This window comes from Octopus bimaculoides, chromosome 3 (assembly GCF_046866305.1).
Source record: "Octopus bimaculoides isolate indiv1 chromosome 3, ASM4686630v1, whole genome shotgun sequence".
NCBI classification, from domain to species: domain Eukaryota; kingdom Metazoa; phylum Mollusca; class Cephalopoda; order Octopoda; family Octopodidae; genus Octopus; species Octopus bimaculoides.
In genome coordinates, this window is record NC_142930.1 from 126,755,076 (window position 1) to 126,761,630 (window position 6,555).

Here is a 6,555-nt window from a genome sequence, read left to right on the forward strand (position 1 = left end):
GGGTGCTCTTGTTTTAAATTATTACAATGTAATACAACTTTTTCGAGGTGTTGTTATACGCAGATAATTATTTGCAGTTGTGCTATTAATTTTGTAGGTAGTTAAGTTCACTTAACTTTGTTGACTGGTAAAGGATATATATATATATTTGTTATTGATGGATGACCTCAAACTTTATGGTAAAGATGAATCCCAAGTCAGTTGATACGGTGTATACTATCAGAGCTGATATCAGAATGGAATTCGGACTGAAAAAGTGTGGTATGTTAGACCTGAAGAAAGGCAAAGTCAAATGTATGGACGAGCTAACGATACCGTCAGAGGAGGTTATAAAGCAGACAGAAAAGACGGGTTATAAATTACTTGGGGATTTTGGAAATGGATAAATTGATGGTGAAAGAAATGACAGAAAAATTTTAGGTGGAGTACTTGCGCAGACTAAAACTGATCCTTAAGTTGAAATTAAACGAACGGAATAAGATCGAAGCTATCAACACCTGGGCGGTTTCACTCCTTAGATATGGAGCAGGGGTATTCGCATGGACAGCAGACGAACTAAACAGCTTAGACAGAAAGACAAAGAAGTTGCTAACTAGATATGGGTCACTTCATCCAGAAAGTGACAGACAGAATGTATGTACCAAGAAAAAGAGTGGGAAGAGGACTTATTGGATGCGAACACAGTATTAGAGCAGAAGAAAACAGCATAGCATGGTATATAAAAAAATTCCACAGAACCACTATTATTAGAAGTAAGAAGGTCAAGCTTGTGTAGGATGAAAGACTGCAAAGATAAAGTACTGTACAAGAAATTGAAAACGAATGAAACTGAAAAGAATGCATGGTCAATTTCATAGGAATGTTGAAAATATGACAAACAGAGAAAAAAGATGTGGACGACTAAAAGTGATTTAAAACCGGAAATGGAGGCTCTAATCTGTGCTGCCCAAGAGCAAGCACTAAGAACAAACTACATAAAATACAGAATATACAACACATCAGAAAGTGATAAGTGCAGAATCTGTGGACAAAATGGTGAAACCATATGGCATATTACCAGCCAATGTACACCACTAGCCCAGAAGGAATATGAGACGCTACGACAATATAGCAAGACTTGTCCATTGGACACTTTGCAACAAGTATGGACTTGACAGAGCAAAAAATTTGTACGACCACAAACCTGAAGGCATCATCGAAAATAATAATGCAAAGATCCTGTGGGATTTTATGATTCAGTGCGATCATGAGATAGAGAATAGGAAGCCAGACATAGTCTTAACTGAGAAAGAGAGGAAGAAAGAAATGTCTGTTTGCTATTTACTGTGTATTAATAATTTTTTTCTGTGTAATTAATGAGTTATTTTTCGATATATAATTAAAAACTGGCACTCCGTCAGTTACGACGACGAAATTTCCCGTGGATCCGTTCAACGGAACAGTTTGCTTGTGAGATTAACGAGCAAGAAGCCCAGCATTTCACAGGCGAGTATTTTTAACGAAATTCCCAAAGAAATTCAGTGTGATATATATTTTGAAAAGGCTGGCCCTTTGAATTACAGGTACAACTCATTTTTGCCAAGTGAGTAAACTGGAGCAAAATGAAATAATGTGTTTTGCTCAAGGACAGATATCGCCGCCGGGGATCGAACTCGTAACCGCACGATTGTGATCCGAATATCCTAACCACTAAGCCACGCGCCTTCACCGTACCGTTGTATTATTATACACTGAGAGAAGGCAACGAGGTGACAGAATGGTTAACACGCCGTGCACCACTTTTAAAATGTTTTTTTTTTTAGTCTATATTGCACAAATGGTGTTGCCATCAATTTTAAAATCTATCCGTGCTATCCCCCCACTACAGAAATCGAACTCAGTACACATAGCAACATTACGTCACAATTACTTTACCTCAACCGGTTCAGCTCTCTTTAGTACCATACCAAAATACGTCAAAACAGAAACGGATCCCATAAAATTCAAAAGTTCACTGGACAAATTTCTTCAAAAAATCCCGAACCAACCTCCTAGACCCGGACATGTCTCCAACAATAATAACTCTTTACTAGAGTTCCCCATATACGACTAAAAGACTTCACCAGGTGATGCTATTCAGTTAGACATGGCCTGGGCCTATACTGGCCGAAACCTCTCAAAATTATCAAAGTTATCAAAGAACAAATCACCCGCAGTGCAGTAATCCCTCGCTATTTCGCGGTTCACCTATCACGGTTCATTATTTAAGTTTATGTCGATTCCTCCATGGTGTTGTTTTGCATTTATAATAAAATAAATATATACAAATTATAAAAACAATGAAGAAAAGCACAGTAGGGTACCGGTTCTACTTCGCGGATTTTCACCCATCGCGGCGTTTTAGGAACGTAATACCCGCGATAGTCGAGGGATTACTGTACTGGTTTAGTACTAAATTATTTTGCCGATTTCTTTCGCTGAACTGCGCTAAATTCTATTTTTAACTTTCTCTTGACAATGATCAACAAGTAGACCCAAATAGGCTCAAGCCTCTCTCTCTCTTTCTCTCTCTTTCTGTATGTATGTATATATGTATGTACCTATGTATGTACGTATACACATATATATTCATACGAGCACAAACACACACTCACTCACACACACACACACACACAAACACACATACACATTCCTCTCACCGTATTACGTCATAACCGTATTGTTCCAAAAGGGATTGGCTAAATTACTATTTACAGGAGTCGTCTGATAGTATAAATAGTTTTGCGATAATTTATATTATGTATATATATGAAGAGTGTATATAAACGTGTCCGTTAATTAACTAAGCTGAAATTAAAGATAATACAGATAAGAATATAAGAATATAAGAATATAAGGCCCAGTACACAATTTGTTAATCGCATTTTTTGAATGCAGTTCTTGAGCAAACTAATGTTCCACCACAATAGAAGAATAGAAAGACATACGTAAAGCGTAGCTTTTGCTATACTGTGTGACGTCATTTGTTTGTATCTTCTTTTATTTGTTTCAATTATTATAGTGCGGCCATGCTGGGACACCGCATTGAAGAAACTTTTTTTTCCGGATGAACAAATTGATCCTTAGTACTTAGTTTTTAAAAGTCTGCTATTTATTCTATCGGTTTCTTTTGCCGAACCGTTATGTAAAAGTGACGTAAAACAAATCAACACCGACTGTCATGTGGTATGGAGAGACAAACACAAGCACACACATTAGCTAGTATATATATATATATATATATATATATATATATATATACACACACACGCACGCACACATACACACACACACACACACACACACACACACACACACACACACATATATATATATATATACTCTTTTATTTGTTTCAGTCATCTTGACTGCGGCCATGCTGGAGCACCACTTTTAGTCGAATTAATTGACCCCAGAACTTATTCTTTGTAAACCTAGTACTTATTCTATTGGTCTCTTTTGCCGAACCGCTATATATACTCGTTCTCTCTCTGTTTATTTCCTCTTATTTCTTTCTGTCAAAGAGCGTAGGCTCGAAACGTAAAAGACTTTTTCATTTTCCCGAGCGTCAAACTAATACACTTGCTTGTTGTTCATACACCTGTCTTCTTCTTTTGTCTTTCTATAAATCTGAACTATATATTCTTTCATTCTTTGTTAGCCTAGTACTTATTCTATCGGTCTGTTTTGCCGAGCCTCGAATGTACGTGGACGTAAACACAGTAACATCGGTTGTCAAGCGATGGTGGTGGTGGTGGTGGGGACAAACACAGACACGCAAACATATACATACACACACACACACACACACATATATATATATATATATATGTATATATATATATATATATATATTTATTTATATATACGACGGGCTTCTTTCAGTTTCCGTCTACCAAATTCACTCACAAGTCTTTGGTCAGTCCGAGGCTATAGCAGAAGACACTTGCCCAAGGTGCCACGCAGTGCGACTGAACCCGGAACCATGTGGTTGGTAAGCAAGCAACTTACCACACAGACACGCCTGCGTATATATATATATATATATATATATATATATATATATATATATATATATATATATATATATATATATATATATATATATATATATATATATATATATATATATATATATATATATATATAGACACACAATGTGTCTGCCATGCAGTTCCCGTCTACCTAATCCACTCACAATGTATTGGTCAGCCCGAGTCTGTAGCAGAAGACATTTGGCCAAGATTCTGCGCAGTAGGACCGAACCCGAAGCTTTATGGTTGCAAAACGAGCGGCTTAACCACACACCCATTCATGTAGAATTAATTTTGCCTAGATTTGCGCATAAAATAAAAATAATAACTGTTTTCTTCTCGAGCCATGCCAGGCTCATGACGGACGGTTTCCCGGTTTCAATGGCGTATATATTCTCCTCCTGGACGGGACGCCGTTCCATCGCAGGCTTATCTCATTTTTTGCCAGCTGGGTGAACTGGAGCAACGTGAAATGAACTATTTTGCTCAAGAACACAACACGTCGCCCGGTCTAGGAATCGAAACCACAATCTTACGATCAGGAGACTAACATCCTAACAACTAAGCTACACGCCTCCACAGATTCACTAGAATATTTCGTAAGTTATATACAAAAGAGATCTGAATTTATTGGTGCTGATGATTCTGTGATCTTTGAGATGCTGAACTTGTGTTCTCATTTACTTCTGAAAATCACCAAGATTTTTTCAGACATAACCCGAAACAATTTTCGCAATAAACCAATAAGCAGTTCCTTTCTTTCTTTCTTTCTTTCTTTCTTTCTTTCTTTCTTTCTTTCTTTCTTTCTTTCTTTCTTTCTTTCTTTCTTTATTTATTTATTTATTTATTTTATTCTATTTCATTTTTTCTTTTGTAATCTTAAGACGTATTTTTATCGCTGTTTTGTGCACGACAATTTTATTGCTCTTTGTCAGACAGTCTGCTAACTAGGTTCCATCTATCTATTATGGAGTTTTTTTCATTTTGTTTCCGAATGAATGAATAAATAAATCAAGTAATAAATAAAAATTAACGCATTTATTTTACGTCTACGATTACTTTCAACTTCCTACGAGCATACATATATACGTACATACACACATACATACCATACATACAAGCATGTATGTATGTATGTATGTATGTACGTACGTATGTTGTATGTATGTACGTTTGTATGTACGTACGTACGTACGTACGTATGTATGTGTGTGTATATATATGTATAGATGTATATATGTATTTATATATATATATATATATATATATATATATATATATATATATATATATATATATATATATATATATATATATATATATGTATGTATATATATATGTATATATATATATATATATATATATATATATATATATATATATGTATGTGTATATATATATATATATATATATATATATATATATATATATTTATATATATTTGTATATATATGCATATAAGTGTGTGTGTATATATATTTATGTATGTATGTGTGTATATATATATATATATATAAACAATATATGAGTGTATGCATATATATGTACATGTATGTATATACGTTCATCTACATGTACATATAGATACATAACTGGGTACATGTCGTGGCAAAAGAACAAGGACAAAATGGTAAACAAGGTGCAACAAACAAGCAGGCCACATAGAAACATCCCCTTCATCAGCTGCCACCAATAAAACTCTGGCGTTTCGATATATATATATATATATATATATATATATATATATATATATATATATATATGCACATAAACGTGTGTGTCTGTGTATGTATGTATGTATGCATGTATGTATATGTATATGAAATTGTTGAGTAGACTTAACGTTAACCTAAACTTTTAATCCAGTTTTCGACGACATATATTTTACTCCATGTCATTTAATTTTCCAGACAAGCAAGATATTGTTTGTTTGTTTGTTTGTTTTTATTATCCCTTTTCCTTTTATTTTCCTTCTCAAGATAATGAAACTTTAACAACATATGTCGATGCTTTCGTTTCGCGAACAAATTATTTCTTGACTTGTTTTCTTTCTATTTAAAAGACTCCATAGTTTTGCATTGTACAGTTTCTGGATAATTTATTAAGTAAGAGGAAATCAGCTACAACAGAAAAAGACAAATGTTGCAGAAAATACTTGTTTTTTTCCCTCTCTCTCTCTCTCTCTCTCTCTCTCTCTCTCATACTTAATTCACAATATTCAGCTACGTCGAACAACTTCGTCTGCAGCATTAAGTAGGAGAAAGTCTAGTTAACTAATTAGATTAAATGCGCAAATAACACAAATGAATCGTTGTTAACAATGTTATAATTCGACAGACATTAATGGCCTCATCTTTGCTGCGTATCTCTATCGTTTACTTGTTTCAGTCAGACTGCGGTCATGCTGGAGTACCACCTCGATGAACCTTTATATATATAGTATATGATATATATATATATATATATATATATATATATATATGATGAATTTGTATATATATAT